This window comes from Mercenaria mercenaria, chromosome 2 (assembly GCF_021730395.1).
Source record: "Mercenaria mercenaria strain notata chromosome 2, MADL_Memer_1, whole genome shotgun sequence".
Lineage (NCBI taxonomy): Eukaryota > Metazoa > Mollusca > Bivalvia > Venerida > Veneridae > Mercenaria > Mercenaria mercenaria.
The window spans coordinates 15,517,868-15,533,215 of NC_069362.1; positions in this window are offsets into that span (position 1 = coordinate 15,517,868).

The following is a 15,348-nucleotide window of genomic DNA, read 5'->3' on the forward strand; positions in this document are numbered from 1 at the left end:
TATACGAAAAACCCGTGTATGCTGTATTACCATATAATTTTCAAAGCCAGTGGAAAAAAAACGCATTGTATCTATGCTGTAAAAATGTTTGAAAAAGTTTACTTAAGGAGGTAGGATACCTTGTTACAAGGGTAAATTCGAATTAGTTGAACCGTAGCATGTTTTTGTATTTCGTGTAATATGAAGTTTTAACTGTTACAATCTCAATTTCGTTTGTCTCTGTCCCTTCAAGTTCAATTTTTATCTAGGTTTGAAGAACATGACCCTCCAAAGGTATTTCATATTGAAAGAAGAAGGAAAATACGGATATTTAACACTTTTCAGTGTATTTTAGTTTCATTTATATCCGTAGAAGTCTGCATAATTGATCATTTTACTGGTATGCACGTTATCTTTCTAATATAAGCTTAAAATGTGTATGTCGCGGGGCTCGTGTTTCCATGGTAACGCATTTTCTCTCATTTTTAAACAGCTATGTATAAAAATAGGGGTTTTCGACGGCTTCAGTGCCATTCTGTTAATGACCAACATGAACTATTTGGGTAATATTATTAGCAAAATACCAAGCACTTTACATGGTACCCTATTTTCCTTAAATTTTAAAGTAACCATGGCAACAGAGATGTTTAAAATAGCTTATATCTTGCTGTTTGTCGTGATTTCTTAAAAAAAAATATTGAATAAGATTATCTTTTTAGTTGATGTAGCTTTAAAACATATTATTTCTAACGTAGGTTACATTTTCGTGTTATTTGCATTTATTCAAACAAATTTCACAGCTTAGAATACGTACAGCAGTACCCCTCGTCTGCCATTTTTGATGGAAAAATCGTTCAGCGTGCTGCTATTATTCTCATGGATATTGTTGAAGCTGTGTTTCTTAAATAGACCAGTGTCAACGCTTTTGAATTTTACATTTAGATACATAGGTCACGGGCTTCGTTTCCATGGTAACATCAATTCAATTCAAGAAACCACAATTTTCTACTGAAATTTGAACAATTTTAGATCTTAGTTTTAGTATGTAAGTAACAAATTATCAATGGAACCTGAAAAATAGGTATTACAAATCAAACTGCTAGACTTTTTATTTGAAAATGGCCGTAACAAGTAACCTTTCACCCAACTATATTCAAAATAACATTGGTTGCCATCATCCATTTTCTTACATTCCGCATAACATTTCAATATAACTACATAAAAGAAGCAAAATATTGATTATTATTCAGAGCAAAAGACTCATAAAAAATATTTCAGCAAATAATGGTTATTTGAAAATAGTTAAAATAAAGAAAATGTACAGAATTACGTACTTTCAAGATAAAAGCTATTAATTTTGCGCGGTAACTGACACGTAACGTCATGACGTCAATGACGTCATTTTAAGGCAACATTGTTTGGAAGCGTTTCTGCGGCAATTTATTCATTATTTCTACATTATTAAACCATAAAGCATCAGATCGAAGACAAGTTCATGATTTGTTTTCAGAAGAATGAATATACAAACACATTTAGTTTGTCGTAAACGTCGCCGTAAATCGTCACGTTAGCTTCCGGTTTGACATGCGCACATACAAATATGAAGGTAACCTACCTCCTTAAACCCAGTATCGAACTCCGGACCTAGCGGCCTAAAGCGTTGCGCTAATACAGTACTTCGTTCATCGTGTCTCAAATTGAGATACTAAAACAAAACGTCTATGCGTGATTTATCTAAATTGGTAAATAATACGGTCGACTGCGTTTGTTTACAAATATCAAATTATCGTTCGATTACTGTAACTCTGTACTTATACAAACACGCTTGAAGCCTTGTACACAGGTCAGCGCTTAAGGGTCAATGACCCTTTTGTTAATATATAGATGTTGAGAACATTTCTGTAAACTTCATTACACCACTGTCTATATTTTAGGAATGGTGTATCCCTGGAAGCAAGAAAATGCAAGGTGTTCAGCTTAGTTGATCTAAACATTTCTGACATTTAAACATCCATTGAACTGGACCAAATTTGAAAATACACGGGTTACTAATGAAACGACAGTATTTATCTTGTTTTCAGAAAGTAAATGGTCTAATGCATTGTTTTCCTATTATAATACAAACAACTCAAGTTCTAGATTCTATGGTGGCTGATTTCTGCCATCTCGTTCTGGCGTGTTGGCGCGTTTGCAGGGCGCCAGAACGCCAGGACGCCAATTATACGCGCCAAGACGACAAACAAGGCATTTGTCGTTCTGGCGGGGGCGCCAACACGCTAAATTGGGAAGTTGTCGTCCTGGCGTTCTGGCGTCTTAGCGCGTTTGCAGGGCGCCAAGACGCCAGGACGACAATTATACGCGCCAAGACGACAAAATCCATATTTGTCGTTTTGGCGCGTTCACTTGTCGTCTTGGCGTGTGGGCGCGTTGGCGGGGGTTAGGGTTAGGGCGCCAACGCGCCAACACGCCAACACGGACATGTGCTCGTTTGTAAATATTTGCTGTTGATGAAAACACTGAATCTTCAACAAATTAATTTGATCACGCATGTAAAGTCTGTCTCGGTTAGATAACAGGTTAGTCGTACACGGATAGACCATAAAAACGTGCAGGTAAACAGTTTATTTATACTTCAACGTAAGTAAGGTGATATCTTCAAGGACGTTCATCTTTTGTCAAATGAGGAAAACTAGGACACTATTCTCATCATGTTTCTAAATACATGCATTGAAGGACGCTCTGTTAAGGAAGGAGGAAAACATTTCACGTACTTCTGCGTTACATCATGTTTCTAGGTATCATAACATAAATAGGCCCGGCCTTCAGCGTACGTACAAGGGCGTTTATTTTTATGTAAGAAGAGAGTTTGGTTCGAGGTGTCTGAATTTAAATCGCTTATATTTATAATGACTTTATTTAAACAGAATGACATAAATGGCTATAGCTATATTTTTGGCCCTTGACTGATATACAACACAAAGTACAAATACATCATAGAGAAAATAACTGAGAAAAGTTAGAATGTTTATCTATAGAATTCAGTAAAAACAATTAACAATGAATAATCACAGACGAGCTACGCGTCGCAATTTTTGTGCATGAGGTATCGATTTTCTTCTGTCTGTGGTAACATTTACGATGCCAAACGACTGCATATACTCCAAATTTTAGGAGAACCATGCTAATATTTGTGTGACGTTTTCAAATATGTGTCGCTATAGTAGAAAAATTTTGCCTTAAAGGCATGTAAATGAGATACTAGTATTTACTTAAAATGTGCTTATTTACGGTAAATGATTCTATGGCCGATTTTTTGTCACACGCCATCAACTATAGCGTTATTTTACGATAGTAAAATGAAAGCTATTGTTTATTTAATAATACTTGCCTCGTGTATGCACAATATTATTTACCTTAACTTTATCTGTTCAAGAGAACATTATACATTTAACATTTATCTAATGATAAAATACACAATCGGGTCTCTCATCTTTAGATTTATATAACCGTCAGAAAAGCACATTAAGTGTATAGATAATAATAACACAGTTTTAAAACAATTAAAGATCTAATATCTTTATCGTAAATAGAAGTCTTTGTTTATTTCACTCAAACTTACTCTTCTGAAATCTCTTGGCAAAATTTGCAAATAAAATTTGGATTCAACGTAAAGAAGATTTTTTTATGATATTTCTATATGGCAGTACTTTGACTGATCAAGTTTGTTTGAATATTTTAAAACACATTGCCGTTAGTGAAGTATGTAACAGTATACATTAATTACCCTGAATTCTAACGTTTTGTGAAGGAATTGATCCCAGTTGAACTGAATACAGTCGGGTATGGCATGTCAAACGTTGCTAAATTATATATGTATGTTATTATTATTGTATGTTTGTCATTGTTATTCAATGTCGTGTCATTTATATTCTAAGTGTTACCATTGTTATTCTATATGTCGTTATTCTTATTGTATGTTCGATATTCTTATTGTAAAAGACGTTATTGTTGTTGTATATTCATGATTGTTTTTGTAAGCTTGATATTCTTATTGTATGTGGGATTTCCCGCGATATAAATAGCACACGCGATATAAATAGCACAGCATACAAATATAATCACATAACATAGAATAAGAATGACACTTTTTGTAAATAGAATCGTCAGAAATTGAACAACAATGATGACTTTTACCATAAGAATATCGAACATACAATAAGAATAACGACATATACAATAACAATGGTATAACTTAGAATATGAATGACACGACATTGAATAACAATTTCAAAGATACAATAAGAATAACGAAATATAGAATAACAATAACGACTTTTACCATAAGAATATCGAACATACAATAAGAATAACGACATATACAATAATAATGGTAAGACTTAGAATATGAATGACACGACATTGAATAATAATATCAAAGATACAATAACAATAACGAAATATAGAATAACAATAATGACTTTTAGAATATGAATGACAAGACATTGAATAACAATAACAAACATACAATAATAATAACATACATATATAATTTAGCAACGTTTGACATGCCACAGTCGGGGCTTATATTCTCTATACCAGTATGACATTTGCAGTCTTACAAATAATTACATGAGGTATTTAATAAAATCAGCTTTTGTAATTATTGAAATTATTTACAGGTTATAAATGGAAATTCAAACAAAATGGCTCCTCTAGATTCACGCTAACAAGCTGCAATGCAGTTGAGCGGTGTAGGGGATTCGCTAGGTTACAAAAATGGAGAATGGCTCTTTTGTTCAAGTGGCATAAAAATTAATGAGGAACTTGAGAAACTTTGGGGAATAAATAACCTTAATATCAAACGTCCAGAATGGACAATAAGTTCTTACACTCTGCTAAATTTACACACAGCAATTGCACTCACTAACGTGTCATACAAGACCGTAAATGACTCCGTTCTCAGGTACGTTGCCAAGATGTACAAAACTACAACCGATAGCTGGGATATGAAAGCACGACATCCTGACGAAAGATTCTATGCAGCAGGAGAAAGACTTAATCCTGGTGGTGATCAAGGAATCGTACCGTTTGATGTTAACGGAATAAGTAGCGCGGCAGCTGTAAGGGGAATGTGTATTGGTCTGCGACATCCTGATCCAAAGCATCTACATGAATTGATTAAACTCAGCATAGAAATTGGTCGTCTTCTTAATCACCATCCATCGGGTTTCCTTGGTACCTTGACAACTGCGTTATTCACGTCATATGCATTACAAAAGAAACCAGTAAAACAGTGGGGGCATGGACTGATTGAAACTCTTGCTAAAGCAATGTCGTATGTGACAGAGCGTGGTATTGCCGTGCAGGAAAACCTAACAGCTTGGAATGATTTTGAAGATAAATGGCGTAGTTATCTCAGATTGAGAAGAATCGAGACAGGCCAATATGGTCCTGAATTCCCATGGCCATATGATACCAAAATAAGGGAAGAATTTTATAAGTCCATCTCAGAAAACGAGACACCACCAGGCAGCAATGGATACGATGCGACGATAATTGCGTATGACGTATTTCTAAGTTTTGACGGATCTTGTGAAGATATGGGTGTCAGGTCAATTTGCCACGGTGGATTGAGCAACGTCACATGCTCACTCACTGCATGTTGGTACGGTGCTATGTATGGATATAAAGGCATCCAGAAATGCAATTATTCAAAGATAGAATTTTTGAGACTTTTCAAAACGCTAGTAAACCAGTTGTACTATCAATCGGATAATGCAAGTTTGCAGATAACCTGTAAGGGTCTTGCAGAGGTAGAAAATACAGAAAATCAAGACATGGTGGTAAGAGTTATGAGGCAATATTCTTATGAATTCTAAAATATGAATTATGAAAAATTTTGCACAGAAACATTTGAGACGCAGATATCAAATTAAAGTAGCCAATGATTAATTGAAAAAATGAATATCAATATTCTTTGAAATTTCTGACCCTAAGTCACAAAATGAGTTATCTTCTCTTATACTCGAGATCAGTATATGAGTTCAGTTTTAAAATACAAAAAATTAAATAATATAATTTAACGAAATTTTGGATGGTCAAACAATGAAATGTATTTCAGCTTTTATATTAAAGTTAATGATTATATATTTATTCACTTATTTTGCAGTCAACAAATGATGATATAAGATGTATTTACGTGCGAGAAGGCATAAGTACTAATAATCTTATAGATGATCAAGTTGCTAAATTGCGAAAGGATGTAACATCGGATGAAAGTATGAGCATTGGGGATGCAATTTACTCCCACCTACGAAATTTTCGTGACAAACTTGGAGACGAATTTCCAAGTTGTAGAGTTTCTGAATTATTAAAAGTTGGAAGTTTTCATGAGGGTACAAAAATTTACTTTGCAGACGAATTTGACTTCATCGCAGTACTGTCAGAACTTTCAAAACCTGGTATGTTTGTCATAGAAAGCAATCGTGATGACGGGGGTAAGGTTAATATCCGTTTCAACGACTGCAGCGACCTTGTTTACGTAAATGAAAATTGGGACAATGATGAACTAAAAGAACAACAAGCTAGTAATATAAGAGAAAAAGTATGTACTCGTCTTTACAATACGGTGATGACGGACAGAAAATCAGTAAGCCTTATCAGTGTTTATGACCACCAAAATCGTGCAGAGTGGTTGGCTCTACCATCTGTGAAAGGAATTGAGCTGTCGGTACGGTTTAGTGAAGTTAGGAGCCCAAATATGGTCTGGGAGTTTCTCTACAAGGATCGTATAATATCTGTAGATATTACTCTAGCAGTGAGGTCAAGTAACGTGAAGGAATTGTTTACTCCAGGAAATGCAACCGTACTCGAAGTAGGAAAAAGCAATTTTGCAAAGGGGCTATGTTTTACTCTCGGCTTATAGAGACGGTTTCGGGCTAACAATAACAGAGACTGAAGTAGAATATGTTCGCAAGAGACTTGACAAAAAACACAAACATCTGTATTTGTATCTGAAATACTTACTACAAATATGGTGATTACACCTGGCTACAGAGGTTAGGATGCTTACCATTTTCATCATATATGCTGAAAACATTGTGCATCTACCATGATCTACGATGTACTAAAGATAAAGAGCAGTGTGGGGGAACACGTGACCTAAAAAAGACTGCTTTCACGGAAAAATGGCCGATAATTTCTCCGATTCGCAAGGAAAATCCAGGTATTTCTATGATCAACCTTTGTTTAGATGTTCTAATATATCCTATCATATGCCCCCTACCTTCCGATTTCCTCCGGTATCCATACTTTGTTCTATTCACCTATATTTATCGAGAACACTTGGGAAGTTTGAATACATTCGCAAGTTTAGGAATGACGCTATCCACGGACGGATACAGTTTTGTCCAGAAAATACAAATTACTGAAGTAAATGACTGTACAATTACATGAAAAGTTAACCAAATACCCTGTTCAGCCTAAACATGTAAAGAACTGGAAAAAGCAAAGCTGCCAAAAAGAAAATGTCGAAATCTACGAAATGGCGCCGAACATGTACATAGTCTTCGAAGGTGCTGTGCACGTACAGGAGCAACTATTCTATTTTATATTACAGAAATACTAAAGTTGCCGCGAGGCTTCTGTAGTTACAACACACTATATGATTGTTTTTCGTAATAAATAACATTGTGTCGTCTCAGCTTTAAAGTTTTAATACTTCACCGTTGTTTCACGCACCGATGTCAAACAATATTCTTTCGGAATTCACAAAGATTCAAAAGTCTTTGGGTAGATAAAAGCACAAAATATGATTGTATTGTTTAAACACAGCAGAGAATATTCAATTTGGCAGAAAACCCTGATTTACTCTCTCAGTCATAGCTGTGTAAAAGAATTTACTGGAAAACATTTGAATACACAACACTATTTATCATATAAAGTGAATCTACTATGCCTTCGAGTAATGAATAAGGAAACTGATTTGTCAGATTTATTTTCTTTTGCAGGGACATTCCTTTCCCGCCATACATGTGTTGGCACATAATCTAGGAGTTCGGTGACATGCTCCCGGAAAATTGTTTGGTATTCAAATGCCATGTGATACATTCTGGGCAAATCTGAGTACCTCTCCAGTAACATATAATTGGCAATTTATTTTATAAATTTATTTTGACTTTTTTCCAGACTTTGAAACTGTGGTCAGAAGCCGGTACTGACCTATTTCACTCACAGTTTCCCGAAGAACGACTAAGTACGGTTTAGAGGCACTGAGAAATAACAATGCAACATAGGCAGAACTGACCTGGTTTTTATTTGCCTCTATTTAATTCAGCGACCATTTCCACAACTCTTTTATATTTGAAAAAACATCTTGGACTACACTTTTAAAAAACTAGAGTTTTACATTTGATTTCCCTCAGTTAAAAATACTACACCATGCATCCCAATAATTATCTTGACTTTTAGCTATTCAAATTTCACCATTGGGTTCAGTTATTTATTAATCATTTCTAACGACCGCTACAATATGTTGTTCGCATTTAATAATAATTATTCGGTAACTTTTGTCTGATAAAGAGGGAAAAGGTCTAATTTGTAGAATCGTAAAGAGCTGGCATTGGGTCAGAAAAAGTCCATATTCAGCATTTTCTTGAAGAGAAAGCATTTAAGACGTGGTCTACATCTTTGCAAACATCCTTTAAAATGTGTATAGAACTAGTAAAACATTCTGTCACTTGTCATTGTTGAACGAAAGTAGTTTTTGAATGCTTTCATTTTACTGAATGAGCGTTCGCAAAATGCAGATGTTGGAGGCATAGCCAGAAGCACAAACAGAATAGTGTTTTCACACGGAGGGATGTATAAGAGTGGTCTTAAGTCTGTGGTTTCTGACTGGCAATATTCAAGTGTAGTTTCTACTTCGTTACCTCATTTTTAAATATCTGAAATGTGCCATGAAGATCTGGTGAATATTCGGTGTAAATAGGCACTGGCACTTCTGACTTGTTTTCAGTAGATTTTGGCAGCAAAACGGACTTCGTTTTGTAGAATGTGAGTTGCCATTTCTAGACAAAATGGTCGAAAAATACATTGATATCATAAACTCAAAGTAATCCAAGACAGATTCTGCATCATGGTTGTCTGTGTGCATTTACCTTCCAACACGCCTTGATGCCGAAATCTGTGATTATACGCATTGCATTTTTGTATCAAGCAAGTCACACTGCAGAGTCATTCCGCTCAGTCGAGAAAACTTGTATCTTTATCTCTGTAACGGCATTTAGTAAGTCCATATCTTCCTTCTGAGAAAACGGCTCGTTAGCGCTACGATGATACTCAACACATTTTCAGATTCAACAAGAGAAATGACAAAGTCAAATCTAAGAACTGAAGCAAGATACTAGTCTGCCTTGTCAGTGTCATCTTCTTGCAATATTTTCCGAGCATGGATTATCACTGAAAACGTGCTCTTGATTATGCAGAAGGCCCGACTTGACCACAGAGACTCAGAAAGGATTCGCATTTTAATGAGTTGTTCCAATTCCTCCCTTGGAACTGTGTCCCTTGCCAGTTCTTCGGTAAACTCTACAGATCATTCAGCTAAGTAATCGAACAGAAAGTTTATATCTTGCACAGCTGACATCAAGGTTTTGACGCATGGGATTTTAAAACTGTACTAAGTCTAAATTCAAACAATGAGCTTTGCAATGTATATCAGTTGCGTCCGTAGCTCTTTCTTTTATAAGCGTTTGCACACCACGGTATTTTTATGTTTAATGTCCCATCATAGCATTGCGCTCTTAACTTTAGAATACCTAGATCAGCTTCTTACAAGAAATCCAAGATATTGCGATTAACTTTTACACCTTTGATAGATTTGCAGTCAATAAATCATATAGGAAGTCTTTTTAGAGGCACATTTATCACCAGTCGGTCTAATCCTAATGCATAGCGAGAGGTGTTTTTTGGTTGATTTGTTAGTTGCATCGTCAACATTTATACAGTCCGCTTACAGTTTTTCTCATATTTGATTAAAGCAAACTCTCATTATCTCATTTTGAATGTCAGGAGATGCGTATTTTGAATTAGATCTCTATATGTGTTTTGTCAGATTTTGTTGTTGTTGTTGTTGTTGTTTAAATTATACTGTGCATTGCCCAAAAGCTCCTTTTGAATTTCACCATCTTGCGCAAATATGTTTAACATTGCCATGAAGTTGTACCCTCTTCCGTATATCCATGAGTCGCTATATTCTGCTAAATACAAACAACAGTAACCTTTACTATTTCTCCTATTACGTATCTTTTTCTTTGTACTAAATTCTTTGTTGATTCAGATATTTTCTTGCTTGCCGAATTTTTTTTTTTCCTGTCTTGATAGTCGCAAAATAACTTCCCTCTAGGACCGACGAAACGTGGTGTTAGGATTCTGTATAACATCTTTTGAGCCAGGTGAAAAAATTCTTCGAATCTGTGTAATACTGGTAGCTCTTATATGAAGGTTTTCTTCCTACCGCCAACAAACATACTGAAAATATGTAAATAAAAACATGACTTTCATATGAATTTACATAAACTAGGGAAAAATTATGTAACATTCATCATCCTTTTCACCCTCGTATTCTAACTGCATTTTTATGGCACTTTCGTGTTTTTTTTTTCTCTCATATTTGAAGAAAATGTGTAGTCATATGTCTAAAGTGTCTATATGTGTCTCCGAGACGTTATATAACATTATGTAAGTATGACTTTGTGTTGCCATTGATATTACTCTAAATACTGCGTTTATGTAATTAAATGGGAAAAATTGCAGTCCACCTATAAAGACGTTGTTAAAAGGTTTTCTTTTTATTTTCATTTGCATGTTCTTTCATGCACGTTCAGAATTAAATTATGCGGACAAATATAGAGCATGCCTGCTTAAGTGCATGAACTTTCGTAGATCTTGTTTTTCAGAAAATGCGATTCAACCTTTGACATTATAAATGTGTAAAACACTTTTAAACACAGAAGCCTCGTGGCAATATAAGTATTTCTATAATATAAGATTGAATCATTGACCTTGTACGTGCACAGCGCCCTAGAAGACTATGTCCGTGTTCAGCGCCATTTCGTATATTTCGACATTCTCTTTTTGGTAGCTTTGATTTTGCCAGTCCGTTACATGTTTATGATGGACTGGATACTTTGTTAAGTTTTAATGTCAGTGTACTGTCGTTTACTTCAGTAATTAGTATTTTCTGAACAAAATAAAGTCGGTCCGTGGATACCGTCATCCCAAAAACTGCGAATGTATTCAAACTTCCCAAGTGTTCTCGGAAAATATAGGTGAATGGAACAAAGGAAAGGTACCACAGGATATCGGAAGGTAAGGGGCATATGATAGGACATATTAGAACATCTAAAACAAATGTTTATCAATTGAAATACCTTGATTTTCCTGACAAATCGGAGAAATTATCGGCCATTTTTCCGTGTAATCTACCTTTGTAAGTCACGTGATTCCCCACACTGAAGAGACCATTACAAATGAAACATGTCTGCATGATATCGTAGCCATAATGGAGGAAAGTTTGGGCAAAGGATATCAGTTTCCGGCAGAGACTGTCAACGGTATAGTAGTAGGTTTTCTTCCAAGTATATTTAACAAGACGAAAAACCTGTATAAAGAGCCATTCAAATCAGTAGATCGTCTGAAAGCCCTGAGGGAGATTATGGTACGGGACATGAAAACGATACATTTCTCTGGAAGGAAGTGGCAATGCCTTTCTGATATGTTGAAAGTAACACATGACGAAATTATGACATCAGCCAAAGAGGTGTGTGACCAAAAATGTTCTGATTCAAAATACGCCTTAGAGGTGAAGTTAAAATAAGATCAAAGCTCTTATTTCTGTGGACGTATGTGCGGTTTCGTTTAACATTTGTGTCATTAAGTGCTTTCCGACTATCTACGTTTACGATTTAATTGTTTATATATGTAATGATGTATTCCTAGTTTAAGCAAATCAAGAAAGCTATGTTCTAAATATATTTCTCAGTTCTGAGAAAAGAAATGTAGTCATGGTGGTCATTATTTAATTTTCTTTAAACTGGAAATGTCAACATTGAATATGAATAATATTAATTGCCTCTAGTTTGCATAACACTTGCAAAATTTAAGTCATGACATTTTAAAGATACTATTGCTCACGTGTCTACAAAGAGAAATAAAACTTTATGACCGTTTTCAAAGATCGAATCAAAGGTTCGATAGTGTTGTTACTCCACACGTCGTTTTTGAATACCAGTATATATACATATAAATTTTAAAAGCATCTCATCTATATACAATAATTATTTCATTTTCGCAATTTATTTACAAACACGTTGATATTCATTAAGTATCATACATTTAATGTGATCCAATATTGTTGTTTCTTTTGAGAAACAACGAGCGGGTGTTGGTATTCATTTCTTACAAAATTCTCAGCGCATTTTTACAAAAATGTACAAACATTACATGTTATTATATGTTGACTTCGATAATAAACTCATGAACAACCATTGTTGTCAATATTTGCCGATATTTTATATAAATAAACGTCTATTTATTAAATCCATTATCGGCTTTTATTCTTGTCAGGTGTAGGCGTTCCTCAAAATATTTTATTAAAATGCTATAACGGGTCAAGACCGAAAGCACCATTACATCCAGATATTTTGGTAATCACCGAACGTATACTAAACAGGCTGCTCTGTAGCGCATTCCACGTTTGACAACATCACGTTAACGTTTTAAATTACACCAAAGTCACCTAAGTTTTCAAACTTAAAAATCAGAACAACCTTAAATCATTGGAAGTAATGGCGAATTCATTTAACTGTAGATCGATTTAAAAGTGTATATTCAAACGAAATTAATCCGGCTACGATTGAGCTTCACGGGCAGCACAAAAATCTTATGATTCACAGTCTTTACTAACAATATTTTGAGACATAAGCTCTTCTTTGCAGAGAGAGGAGAGACAACACATTCTAAAAGTGCCTACATGTACATTTTCCACGTTATTGTACAAATGAAATTTGCTTGTCAATAATGTAAAACTTTAACAATCGCAAAATTGCGTGGATTTGCTTCTGCAGTTTTGTCCCTTGATGAGGTTCTTATCAACACTTCTACTAAATCTCCATTTTAAAGAAAGAAACTACTATTACTGAGTTGGTGGGGTTTTTTTGTTTTTTTTTTTTTTTTTGAGAAAAACCCATTGACAATTGATAATGCATATGACAACAGAACAACAGAAAAATGCAGGTCACGAAAGGGAATAAAATGCCAGATCATAAATGTATGAACAAGATTTATAGCCAGGGGTAACCACAATGCCTATATGTTTAATTGCGTTTTATATGATATTTCATGCTTTAAAGAACAGTGTCAAAATTTGTGAATAAATTACCTGCTTTGATTTCATGACAATTTGTATGATAAGAGAGTAAGAAATAACCCAGGTAGTGAAAACCGGTATCACATACCCATTTAATATTAAACTTTAAACAAACGTACAAATTCGATGGTACAGTGTCAAATGCCCATGAAATATATTGACTCAAAATGCGTGCGTTGTGACGCGATGTTAGTTCGTTTGCTACTCTACAGCTGCCGTTAGTTGACCAGATATGTATATCTTCAAAAATATGAAAAATTGCAGAAGTTCTTAACAATGTGAAGTAAATAAAACGTGGTTTAGTAACACCTTTGGCCTCCAAAATCTGTAAACACGTGCGTGTATTCTATACCAAAGTCCAAGCATAATTACTTTCTTTAACCCTTACCCTGCTAAATTTCTATAATGGACTGGCCCATAATTCAATTTGGGCAGTACCATTTATTATTTGAAGGGGTGTTCACTGAAAATTTACTGACTGAATAGCGAACAGTGCAGACCATGATAAGCCTGCACGGAAGGCAAAATCTGGCTAAAGGTTAAAACTGTTTATACCTTATTGATAATAAGTCCTAGAAAATGGCATGTGCTTATTACTCTCAGGAAACGAATGTAGAAAGCATCAAAATCGTAAACAACTTTTCCTTTCATCCTAATGCCGGCGCACACTAATACATGAATAAATATATTAAACATATGTGGTCCATACCTTTTTAAAACATGATCCCGGTCGTCCATATCTGGCGGCCCGGAATCCCCCAAATTCCAAAAAGATACATCTCATATCCTTACATTACACAAACCTTTTGCGTAGACGTTTTTTTTCAGTCCTAAACTAACACAGCTAAATTGGTACTCACTTGAATACTGTAAATTCATTTAATTTCGTGTTTTTTTATCATGACAACTATTTCGTGTGGATATGAATCCGTGTATTTTTGGACATGAAATGATCGGGAGCTTTACTTGTTTGTTTGGATTTAATTCCGTGGATTGGCTGAACCACAAAAACTGGTCCCCACGAAATCCCAGTCAGGTATGAAAAGAAACATTGCTTTTACATGTTAAAAGCAGTTACTTATACATCGGTTATAATCTTCAAGTACACTAGATGACTTTACACATACAAGTAATTCGGCTTTAGAGATACTGTAACAAACTATAGTCAGAAGTTTATAATGCCTGTAAGCTCCCTCAAACCTCCAAAGTAACAAAGAACAATAAACAATGGAGATATGATAAATTATTTTAATTTGCAGTTTTAAGCTTTAGAAAGAACTATCGTAAAGGGTAATATATAAAATGCATCACATCACATTTTCTACACAGTTCTATATGTAGTGCAATTAAATGTAAACATTTTTCATTTTCCATTTTGCATCAAAATTATTAACTGATGAACTTATACTAATCTTAGACACTAGTACATAACTCATATGACGTATCTTGTGCGAAGATGCCATAGATAAAATAGGCACAAGCAATACATTAATGACCCTTACATATTCCATGCATTTTATGTAGCCCTAAATAAATTCAAATAATATTATGTAAATACATGGCTTTGCCAAATAATCAAACATAAATTTACAGAAAAAATACATTTCTCTCAAATAATGCAGGTAAATTACAAAAAGTATAAATATGTGCCTCATCATCAAGTTCTCAGTAGCACATTATAACACAACAATTTAAAGTTAAAATATACTGAATTCATCTCAAAGTTTGTCGCATACGGTTGAAGTGGTCATATAATTCTCCTGTGTGGTGGCTGTAAAACGCCTCCACGTACTTGAACTCAGAATTGTTATATTTCTCGTCCGTTTGGGATCTGGAGTACATTCAATGTATCTGTGTAGCACAATTACACATCCATTACCTCTAATGAACAGACAAACCGAGTCTGCTATTATTATGCTTGGCTGCGTTCTGCGCTTTTA